General features: G+C 44.3%; 1 protein-coding gene across 2 annotated transcripts in view; it reads left to right on the forward strand.

The window, feature by feature from the left end:
- Positions 1–12533, forward strand: part of KLF12 (KLF transcription factor 12) — a 315189-nt gene that overhangs the window by 212825 nt on the left and 89831 nt on the right. The window lies entirely within an intron of this gene.

Below are 12533 nucleotides of genomic sequence, written 5' to 3' on the forward strand. Positions count from 1 at the left end.
AGTCCGGAATCTTCTTCCAGGGGATTTAAAATAGCGCGGTGTTCGTTATTGCATTGGTGATCGGTGGGCGCGGCCATCTTCCTTTGGCCGCGCGTGCGCAGAAGCGGCGCTCTGCTGGCCGCGGCTTCAGGAAAATGGCCGCGGGATGCCGCGCGTGCGCAGATGGATATCGCGGCGGCCATTTTCCTGAAGCCGCGGCCAGCAGAGCGCCGCTTCTGCGCACGCGCGGCCAAAGGAAGATGGCCGCGCCCACCGATCACCAATGCAATAACGAACACCGCGCTATTTTAAATCCCCTGGAAGAGGATTCCGGACTTTGGGCATGCGCACACCACTACGCCACCAACGGAAAACTACGCCAAATCTGGGGGAAGACAACGCCCATGCGACCTGACCAGCCTGATTGACAGGCGAAAACGGAGACTTTGCAAAGTTATTTCGGCAACTTAGGTGGGTAATAAACGCATAACAAACACACTAATGTAACGCCCACCTCTGCCCCTATTTAACGCTATTTTTATCCCATCTTCCAAAAACGTGGTGACAGGTTCCCTTTAAGAATATTTTTCTCCCTCCTTTGAGGAGTTGCCTGGGTGTTAAGATTTGGTGTGAATACGGTCTCTGGAGGCTCGAGCTGCTGGCCTGTCATTTGCTCTGCATTCACTGTCCACCCCTGGCCATTCTCAGGTAAATATGGACCCCACACTTTTAGACCATAGGCTGAACAGATCTGAAATCAAGATTTTTGAACTGACTCTGTAATAGTTTTATTTTTTGAAATATGATCCCATCACGATCCCAGCTTGAGTTTTGGTACAGATGTGGCTAGGAGCATAGCAGGCACATGTGCAGTTTTTGACATTTTTAAATTAAAAGTTTTATTCGGAAATACGTTTTAAAGTTTTGCGCTTGCGTTCGCATATCTGGTGAAAGCCTGTACAATTCTGAGTAGAATGGTGTTTATTTTGTTTCTCTATCTCTTTTCTAGCCTGAGTTATGGGGAGAAATGGAAAGGCAGTCAACACCGAAATTCGCACTTTTTCCAAACTTTGAAAATCAATAAAAAATAAAAAAAAAAATCTAGAATTTTTTTTTCTTCACATTTTGCATTCTCTGACACACTATTACCAAATCGCAACATCTCAAAAGAATTAAAAATATAGTGGTAAAAATCTTTGGTTCACTTGACATGGAATGACCCATCTGTTTTGCTCAGGGTTGCTTGCTCACTATGATAGCCATGTGACACAGCCAACTATATTCTATGGAGAGAGAGGGGTAGAGAGGAGCCCAGTGAGGGAACAGGCAGAAGGAGTCACAAAAAGATTCTACTGAGCTTTCTAGCAAGTCTTTTTCCTAACATCACAGCTTGATTTACATCCAGACTGCTCAGAACTGCTGTATGATTTCCTTCATGCTGCTGCTTCTTTTCTCTGTGTACTAACTAACCTATGAAGAGCATGAATCCCTCTGTGTGCTGTGCTGCATATGGGAGACCTTATGGAAGCTAGTCTCCTCACACCAGCTCAGTCAACTGCTTATTAACAGATAGTCTACAGAAGGGAAAACTGGTGACAATGCAAGCTATAAGTCATAGAATGGCCATAAATAGTGCTACTCCTCATGAACACACACAGAACAGCTTATTCTGAAACGTTAATTGAGATTACAGGTACTTAAGGTTTACTTATTTACCAGAAACCACACTGTGATGCCATGTTCACACATTCAGTATTTGGTCAGTATTTTACCTCAGTATCTGTAAGCCAAAACCAGGAGTGGAACAATCAGAGGAAAAGTATAATAGAAAGATATGCACCACTTCTGCATTTATCACCCACTCCTGGATCGGCTTACAGATACTGAGGTAAAATACTGAATGTGTGATCATGGCCTTGTAGCTCTTTTGGGCACTACATTGTATTGCAGCTTAACTCTGTCCATCTGTATGAAGCAGTTCACTGCAATTTTTAATTACCTGAAGTACAATGTTCAAAGAGCACTCCAGTTTTTTTTTTTATTTTTATTTTTGGTCTGATAGCAAAAGGCATTCAGTAAATAGAATTGCTTAGATGGAATTATTCCTATCTTGGCCATGAAAGACTGAGATGGAAATACGCCTCTTAAAGGAGTTGTCCTGACTTATGACTCCAATATCAAACTGGTGGTGGTTAGATGCTCAATGCTCCAACCTATGAGTTTCAGCAGTTGTCGGATGTAAAGAGTGAACGGATCCAGAACTGCACGGCTCCTTTCACTGTGTAGTGGACATTACCAAGAGCATAAATCTTTTTGCATTTTTTTTTTAATTGGCTTCTTTTCCCTATCATCTTGGTATCAGGCAGACACTAAACACTTTTCTAAATAGTTGTAATAAGAAATAAAGAAAAAGCAAGCCCAAACTGCCTCTAAATGACATGACTTTCTAGCAAATGTTGGGTCAGAATTTATAGCTTGTGTGGTCCCAGAATTCTTACATCCTACAACACTCCAAACCAGCCCTTACTGTCAAAATGCAAGAATTCATATGTTATCACAAGATTTCACTCTTTTAACTAAAACCCCGCTGATTATGAAAGACCGTTAAAGGGAATCTGTTAGCAGGTGTTTGCCATGTAATTTGACAACAGCATGATGTAGAAACAGAGACCATGATTGCAGTGATGTATAGCTAAGTTTACTGGGTGCAGAAGTTGAGATAGAATGCCGGTTTTCTGTACTGCAGATCTAGCAGAGCTCAGAATGTTGAGCCCTGTATAACTCCGCCCACACCACTGATTGGCAGCTTTCTGTGTACAATGTATATTGACAGAAAGCTGCTAATCAGGGGTGTGGGCTCAACATTCCTAGATCTGCAGTAGAGAAAACCATGATTGGGGTTGGACCAGGAGGCACGAGACATCTAGTTTGATAGTAATAATCCTCTGCTAATAAAAACACATTTTGTTGAAACGGCAAAACACAACCTAGTAAGTGACACATCACTGGGGTCTCTGCTCATACATTTGCTGCTCTCAGATTACATAGCAAAAACCTGCTGATTGCCTTCAACAGCTATAATAATGTAACTGCCATGTTAATGATTCTACATGTTAATCATGCTTCTCTTTTTACAGTAATGCCTGACATGGATTATGGGATCTTATTCAATATACTGAGATCCCACAAACCACAACTTTGGACCCGACTTTTGTTAAAAACTTGGGTCCTTTAGAAGCCATTTTGTGACATTTTTATTTATTTATTTATTTTTTTCAAATTATAAATAAATAAAATTAGTGTGTAGCTGCCTATTATTTTCTTAAATACAAATGCCACACTGAGGCACTGGTATTAAGGACACTGCTATTTCTATAGGAATGGAAGATCAATCTCTTCCCCCCAGTGTTTCTATAAGATTCAAATAAAGTCAAAGGCCCCCGATTCATTAACATTGGCATTTCATATGCTAGTCTTATTGATAGGCTTACAGGTATAAGATGGGCCAAATTCATCAAGAGGTGCACACTATTTAATGGGAACCTGTCACCTGAAAAATGCTATTAACCTGCAGTTATGGGGTTAATCTGCAGGTTAATGACGTTCTGAACTTGCTTGGTGCCCGTGCTTAGATCTATGCCGTTAGGAGGAAATTAACTTTACTCCCCTTGGCAGTGGTTCGGTTTCAATCACGGGGGTGTCATGATTCTCAATGGCGAGAGAACATAGCCCAGCATATATAAGAACTAGCTCTTGGAAGATGGAATCTAAACTGACCATGAACTAAACCTGCCGCACAATTAACAGTGGCCGGGTAGCGTGCCTACGTTTTATCCCTAGACGCCCAGCGCCAGCCGGAGGACTAACTAATCCTAGCAGAGGAAAATACAGTCCTGGCTCACCTCTAGAGAAATTTCCCCAAAAGGCAGACAGAGGCCCCCACATATATTGGCGGTGATTTTAGATGAAATGACAAACGTAGTATGAAAATAGGTTTAGCAAAATCGAGGTCCGCTTACTAGATAGCAGGAAGACAGAAAGGGCACTTTCATGGTCAGCTGAAAACCCTATCAAAACACCATCCAGAAATTACTTTAAGACTCTAGTATTAACTCATAACACCAGAGTGGCAATTTCAGATCACAAGAGCTTTCCAGACACAGTAACGAAACAGCAGCTGTGAACTGGAACAAAATGCAAAAACAAACAAGGACGAAAGTCCAACTTAGCTGGGAGTTGTCTAGTAGCAGGAACATGCAAAGAAAGGCTTCTGATTACATTGTTGACCGGCATGAAACTGACAGAGGAGCAAGGTTATATAGAGACTCCCACATCCTGATGGGAACAGGTGAACAGAGAGGATGATGCACACAAGTTCAATTCCACCAGTGGCCACCGGGGGAGCCCAGAATCCAATTTCACAACAGTACCCCCCCCTCAAGGAGGGGGCACCGAACCCTCACCAGAACCACCAGGGCGATCAGGATGAGCCCTATGAAAGGCACGGACAAGATCGGAGGCATGAACATCAGAGGCAGTCACCCAAGAATTATCCTCCTGACCGTATCCCTTCCATTTGACCAGATACTGGAGTTTCCGTCTGGAAACACGGGAGTCTAAGATCTTTTCCACAACGTACTCCAACTCACCCTCAACCAACACCGAAGCAGGAGGCTCAACGGAAGGCACAACCGGTACCTCATACCTGCGCAATAATGACCGATGAAAAATATTATGAATAGAAAAAGATGCAGGGAGGTCCAAACGGAAGGACACAGGGTTAAGAATCTCCAATATCTTGTACGGGCCGATGAACCGAGGCTTAAACTTAGGAGAAGAAACCCTCATAGGGACAAAACGAGAAGACAACCACACCAAGTCCCCAACACAAAGCCGAGGACCAACACGACGACGGCGGTTGGCAAAAAGCTGAGTCTTCTCCTGGGACAACTTCAAATTGTCCACTACCTGCCCCCAAATCTGATGCAACCTCTCCACCACAGCATCCACTCCAGGACAATCCGAAGATTCCACCTGACCGGAGGAAAATCGAGGATGAAACCCCGAATTACAGAAAAACGGGGACACCAAGGTGGCAGAGCTGGCCCGATTATTGAGGGCGAACTCCGCCAATGGCAAAAAAGCAACCCAATCATCCTGATCCGCAGACACAAAACACCTCAAATATGTCTCCAAGGTCTGATTAGTCCGCTCGGTCTGGCCATTAGTCTGAGGATGGAAAGCAGACGAAAAAGACAAATCTATGCCCATCCTAGCACAGAATGCCCGCCAAAATCTAGACACGAATTGGGTCCCTCTGTCAGAAACGATATTCTCCGGAATACCATGCAAACGAACAACATTTTGAAAAAACAGAGGAACCAACTCGGAAGAAGAAGGCAACTTAGGCAAGGGAACCAAATGGACCATCTTAGAGAAACGGTCACACACCACCCAGATGACAGACATCTTCTGAGAAACAGGCAGATCCGAAATAAAATCCATCGAGATGTGCGTCCAAGGCCTCTTCGGAATAGGCAAGGGCAACAACAATCCACTAGCCCGAGAACAACAAGGCTTGGCCCGAGCACAAACGTCACAAGACTGCACAAAGCCTCGCACATCTCGTGACAGGGAAGGCCACCAGAAGGACCTTGCCACCAAATCCCTGGTACCAAAGATTCCAGGATGACCTGCCAACGCAGAAGAATGAACCTCAGAGATGACTCTACTGGTCCAATCATCAGGAACAAACAGTCTACCAGGTGGGCAACGATCAGGTCTATCCGCCTGAAACTCCTGCAAGGCCCGCCGCAGGTCTGGAGAAACGGCAGACAATATCACTCCATCCTTAAGGATACCTGTGGGTTCAGAATTACCAGGGGAGTCAGGCTCAAAACTCCTAGAAAGGGCATCCGCCTTAACATTCTTAGAACCCGGTAGGTATGACACCACAAAATTAAACCGAGAGAAAAACAACGACCAGCGCGCCTGTCTAGGATTCAGGCGCCTGGCAGACTCAAGGTAAATTAAATTTTTGTGGTCAGTCAATACCACCACCTGATGTCTGGCCCCCTCAAGCCAGTGACGCCACTCCTCAAAAGCCCACTTCATGGCCAAAAGCTCCCGATTCCCAATATCATAATTCCGCTCGGCGGGCGAAAATTTACGGGAAAAAAAAGCACAAGGTCTCATCACGGGGCAGTCGGAACTTCTCTGCGACAACACCGCCCCAGCTCCGATTTCAGAAGCGTCGACCTCAACCTGAAAAGGAAGAGCAACATCAGGCTGACGCAACACAGGGGCGGAAGAAAAGCGGCGCTTAAGCTCCCGAAAGGCCTCCACAGCATCAGGGGACCAATCAGCAACATCAGCACCCTTCTTAGTCAAATCACTCAATGGTTTAACAACATCAGAAAAACCAGCAATAAATCGACGATAAAAGTTAGCAAAGCCCAAAAATTTCTGAAGACTCTTAAGAGAAGAGGGTTGCGTCCAATCACAAATAGCCTGAACCTTGACAGGATCCATCTCGATGGAAGAGGGGGAAAAAATGTATCCCAAGAAGGAAATCTTTTGAACCCCAAAAACGCACTTAGAACCCTTCACACACAAGGAATTAGACCGCAAAACCTGAAAAACCCTCCTGACCTGCTGGACATGAGAGTCCCAGTCATCCGAAAAAATCAGAATATCATCCAGATACACAATCATAAATTTATCCAAATAATCGCGGAAAATGTCATGCATAAAGGACTGGAAGACTGAAGGGGCATTTGAAAGACCAAAAGGCATCACCAAATACTCAAAGTGGCCCTCGGGCGTATTAAATGCGGTTTTCCACTCATCCCCCTGCTTGATTCGCACCAAATTATACGCCCCACGGAGATCAATCTTATTGAACCACTTGGCCCCCTTTATACAAGCAAACAAATCAGTCAGCAGTGGTAACGGATATTGATATTTAACCGTGATTTTATTCAAAAGCCGATAATCAATACACGGCCTCAAAGAGCCATCTTTCTTAGACACAAAGAAAAAACCGGCTCCTAAGGGAGATGACGAAGGACGAATATGTCCCTTTTCCAAGGACTCCTTTATATATTCTCGCATAGCAGCGTGTTCAGGCACAGACAGATTAAATAAACGACCCTTAGGGTATTTACTACCTGGGATCAAATCTATGGCACAATCGCACTCCCGGTGCGGAGGTAGTGAACCAAGCTTGGGTTCTTCAAAAACGTCACGATAGTCAGACAAGAATTCAGGAATCTCAGAGGGAATAGATGATGAAATGGAAACCAAAGGTACGTCCCCATGAGTCCCTTTACATCCCCAGCTTAACACAGACATAGCTTTCCAGTCGAGGACTGGGTTATGAGATTGCAGCCATGGCAATCCTAGCACCAAAACATCATGTAGATTATACAGCACCAGAAAGCGAATAATCTCCTGGTGATCCGGATTAATACGCATAGTTACTTGTGTCCAGTATTGTGGTTTATTACTAGCCAATGGGGTGGAGTCAATCCCCTTCAGAGGTATAGGAGCTTCCAAAGGCTCCAAATCATACCCACAGCGTTTGGCAAAGGACCAATCCATAAGACTCAAAGCGGCGCCAGAGTCGACATAGGCGTCCGCGGTAATAGATGATAAAGAACAAATCAGGGTCACAGATAGAATAAACTTAGACTGTAAAGTGCTAATTGAAACAGACTTGTCAAGCTTCTTAGTACGCTTAGAGCATGCTGATATAACATGAGTTGAATCACCACAATAGAAGCACAACCCATTTTTTCGTCTAAAATTCTGCCGCTCGCTTCTGGACAGAATTCTATCACATTGCATATTTTCTGGCGTCTTCTCAGTAGACACCGCCAAATGGTGCACAGGTTTGCGCTCCCGCAGACGCCTATCGATCTGAATAGCCATTGTCATGGACTCATTCAGACCCGCAGGCACAGGGAACCCCACCATAACATCCTTAATGGCATCAGAGAGACCTTCTCTGAAAATCGCCGCCAGGGCGCACTCATTCCACTGAGTAAGCACAGACCATTTACGGAATTTTTGGCAGTATATTTCAGCTTCATCTTGCCCCTGAGATAGGGACATCAAAGCTCTTTCCGCCTGAAGCTCTAAATGAGGTTCCTCATAAAGCAACCCCAAGGCCAGAAAAAACGCATCCACATTGAGCAACGCAGGATCCCCTGGTGTCAATGCAAAAGCCCAATCTTGAGGGTCGCCCCGGAGCAAGGAAATTACAATCCTGACCTGCTGTGCAGGATCTCCGGCAGAGCGAGACTTCAGGGACAAAAACAATTTGCAATTATTTTTAAAATTTTGAAAGCAAGATCTATTCCCTGAAAAAAATTCAGGCAAAGGAATTCTAGGTTCAGACATAGGTGCATGAACAACAAAATCTTGCAAATTTTGTACCTTCGTGGCGAGATTATTCAAACCTGTAGCTACACTCTGAAGATCCATTTCAAACAGGTGAACACAGAGCCATTCAAGGATTAGAAGGAGAGAAAGAGAGGAAGGCTGCAGTATAGGCAGACTAGCAAGTGATTCAATTATGAGCACACTCAGAACTAGAGAAAAAAAAAAAAAAAAAATTTCAGCAGACTTCTTTTTTCTCTCCTTTCTCAGCCAATAATTTAACCCTTTTGGGCCGGTCAAACTGTCATGATTCTCAATGGCGAGAGAACATAGCCCAGCATATATAAGAACTAGCTCTTGGAAGATGGAATCTAAACTGACCATGAACTAAACCTGCCGCACAATTAACAGTGGCCGGGTAGCGTGCCTACGTTTTATCCCTAGACGCCCAGCGCCAGCCGGAGGACTAACTAATCCTAGCAGAGGAAAATACAGTCCTGGCTCACCTCTAGAGAAATTTCCCCAAAAGGCAGACAGAGGCCCCCACATATATTGGCGGTGATTTTAGATGAAATGACAAACGTAGTATGAAAATAGGTTTAGCAAAATCGAGGTCCGCTTACTAGATAGCAGGAAGACAGAAAGGGCACTTTCATGGTCAGCTGAAAACCCTATCAAAACACCATCCAGAAATTACTTTAAGACTCTAGTATTAACTCATAACACCAGAGTGGCAATTTCAGATCACAAGAGCTTTCCAGACACAGTAACGAAACAGCAGCTGTGAACTGGAACAAAATGCAAAAACAAACAAGGACGAAAGTCCAACTTAGCTGGGAGTTGTCTAGTAGCAGGAACATGCAAAGAAAGGCTTCTGATTACATTGTTGACCGGCATGAAACTGACAGAGGAGCAAGGTTATATAGAGACTCCCACATCCTGATGGGAACAGGTGAACAGAGAGGATGATGCACACAAGTTCAATTCCACCAGTGGCCACCGGGGGAGCCCAGAATCCAATTTCACAACACGGGGGGCGGCGCAGATGTGGGTTCAGCTTTGTGCCCTCACTGACAGCTCGCTCATCATTAGGGCTGGCTGTCAGTCACGGGGGTTTCAGCTGCCACGCTCTATACACAGAGCGGTGGGCCTAAGTGCCAAACCTGGGCAGATTAACCAAATATCAGGTGACTGGTTCCTATTAAATAGCGTGCACCGCTTGATGCATTCAGACCATCTAAGGTGACAGGTTCCCTTTAATGAATTGGCGTGCGTCTCTTCATATTTGTTACTCCAGTCAGAGACTGGAGAAAAATTGATGACGTAATGCTATGTCATTGCTACACCTCGACTCCTCCCTAGCTCCGCCCATACGAAAAGTTTACAGTTTTTGGCTGAACTTTGTGTTGTGCAAAAATTTTGACTCTCTGCAAAGTGTTTTAAACCACAATTCTGGTGTACACACTTTGCCATAGTATTATTTCTTTTTTTAGAGATGACTACTGTCCTGTCGCTCTAGAGTTCACCATGTAGCATACGGTTTATACTGGATGCCTCTGTTTGACATACCACAATATCCTCTTCTATTCCATACAGCAAAAAAGGTACACCGGCTTGACAATGACACTGGTCTTCATCAAGCGAATTAGAGCCTGTTGTTGGGTTTGATGTATGTGCCAGGAGATCTAAACATGAATGCAATCACTGCAAATTGTGGTGTCCAAGCACCTTGGGCCCGAGTCACTAGCGCATCACATCAGATGCGAGATGCTAATGACCCTCAGCTTCAGCTCTGCTGCGAGCGTGATCCGAGTGTCAGTGCTCTGGGCTCCGAGCCTCTCTCGCATCAGAGAATCGGAGCACAGCTGCCGAGGAGACGGAGAAAGTAATTTCTCCATCTCCTCTGCTGCTGGCGTCAGCGGGAATCGCACTGCACTCGGCTGATATCTGAGAGCAGGGCGATGTTTCACACGTACCCATGGACTTAAATGGGTGCACACGATCTGAATTTGGCAGGCAATCGCAGCATGCTGCATATTTTTTGCTTTCCAATCGTGTTCCAATAGGAGCAGGAAAAAAAAGGCCATTGAGGACAGAACCGTAGGATTAAATTGGTACTGATGCTATCCAGTTTTTAATCGGATTGCATTCGTCCGATTTAATCACAAGTAGGAGCGAGCCCTTGGGACAGCCTAACCCACTGATTTCAGCAATAACAACCAGTCATCTAAATGTATGAGGGAATCTTGATTTCTCGCGGATGGCAAATGTCTTGGGAACAGCAGTTTGGTGTTGCACCTGAGGAAAGCCATTATCAGAGATGTTTGCCAGTGACTTACTCCCTGCTCCCTAGTCAGAACACATACACATGGCTGAGCCAAGCCTGCATGTGTCTGGGGGAGAGTAATCGAAATAGCTGTCATCCTAATAAGCATTTGATTGACAGCTATCTGCATTGTTTCATTTATCTACCCCCTTACATATCAAATTTTTACACAGCATCATGGACCTGATACATTATTGCATTTGCATCTGTTTTTTGTTACTTTTATGGTATTTTGCACCTTTCTGTTGCTTGCACCAAACTCCTCTTTCCATTTGCACCTTTTTTTAAATCTATTTTATGTGTGCTTTTTTTTCCTCTTATCACTATGGGGGAGGGTCAGAGTTTTTGGATGTTTTCACCTAAATTATCAATTTTTACTTCTGAAAAAGTTATCACATTTGTCACATATGTACTCTAGTGTTCCATGGAGTGATTTTATGTAGAAACCTTTTTTATTATTTATTTTTTAACCCAATTTTTGCAAAAAAAACCCCATAAATAACTAATCCTATGCACGATTTTAATGTATTTTGTGCAAAAAAAAAATAGCAAATACAAAAAAATGACTAAAAAAATTTCAAATAATGAATCAGACCCTATGTCTTAAAATAGTTTTTTAAAATAGTTTTCTGGCTTAAAACACTATTTGCACAAAAATTTTGCAGCTTTTCGCTTTTTAATGCCAGTTCTGGACAGTATGAACAAAGTAGATGGAGCAGTGAGACTGGCAAGTTCATCAAAAGTTATTCCATTTCAACTTAAGCCAGAAATGTTACTTCAGTTTATGAATGGAGTAGCATTTCTGGCAAGGCACACAGCTGCCCATGGCACTAAGAAGATGCTTTGAATTCATTAAGTGGCGAGCACCTCTTAATCATTTTGATGCATGTAGAAAAGCCGCGGAGACACCACCACGTGTTTCTCAATGCAAGCAATGAATAGCCAGGTCTTTCACCGGGAAGGAACAACCACGGGAAGGGCAGCATCCAATAAAGGAAAACCACCTATGCCAAAACATGGTATCCATCCACAGACAGCTGTTTCGGGGTATTTGCCCCTCATCAGTGTGGAGTAGGAAACTGGCTATTAGGAGCAGTGCCTAGTGAAAAGACTATAAACATAAGGATGAATGACCTCGGGGAGATCAAAACATCCAACACCGCGGAGACACCATCACGTGTTTCTCAATGCAGTGATCCAGAACACTGCCCCCATCCCTAAAGGGAAATATGCAAATGCATATGTCTACCATGTAGAAAAGCCGCGGAGACACCATCACGTGTTTCTCAACGCAAGCAATGAATAGCCAGGTCTTTCACTGGGAAGGAACAACCACGGGAAGGGCAGCATCCAATAAAGTTAAACCACCTATGCCAAAACATGGTATCCATCCACAGACAGCTGTTTCGGGGCATTTGCCCGTCATCAGTGTGGAGTAGGAAACTGGCTTTCCCGTGTTCTGGATCACTGCGTTGAGAAACACGTGATGGTGTCTCCGCGGTGTTGGATGTTTTGATTTCAGCGAGGTCATTCATCCTTATGTTTATAGTCTTTTCACTAGGCACTGCTCCTAATAGCCAGATTCCTACTCCACACTGATGAGGGGCAAATACCCCGAAACAGCTGTATGTGGATGGATACCATGTTTTGGCATAGGTGGTTTTCCTTTATTGGATGCTGCCCTTCCCATGGTTGTTCCTTCCCAGTGAAAGACCTGGCTATTCATTGCTTGCGTTGAGAAACACGTGATGGTGTCTCCGCGGCTTTTCTACATGCATTTGCATATTTCCCTTTAGGGATGGGGGCAGTGTTCTGGATCACTGCGTTGAGAAACACGTGATGGTGT

Source organism: Ranitomeya variabilis, chromosome 3 (assembly GCF_051348905.1).
Source record: "Ranitomeya variabilis isolate aRanVar5 chromosome 3, aRanVar5.hap1, whole genome shotgun sequence".
Lineage (NCBI taxonomy): Eukaryota > Metazoa > Chordata > Amphibia > Anura > Dendrobatidae > Ranitomeya > Ranitomeya variabilis.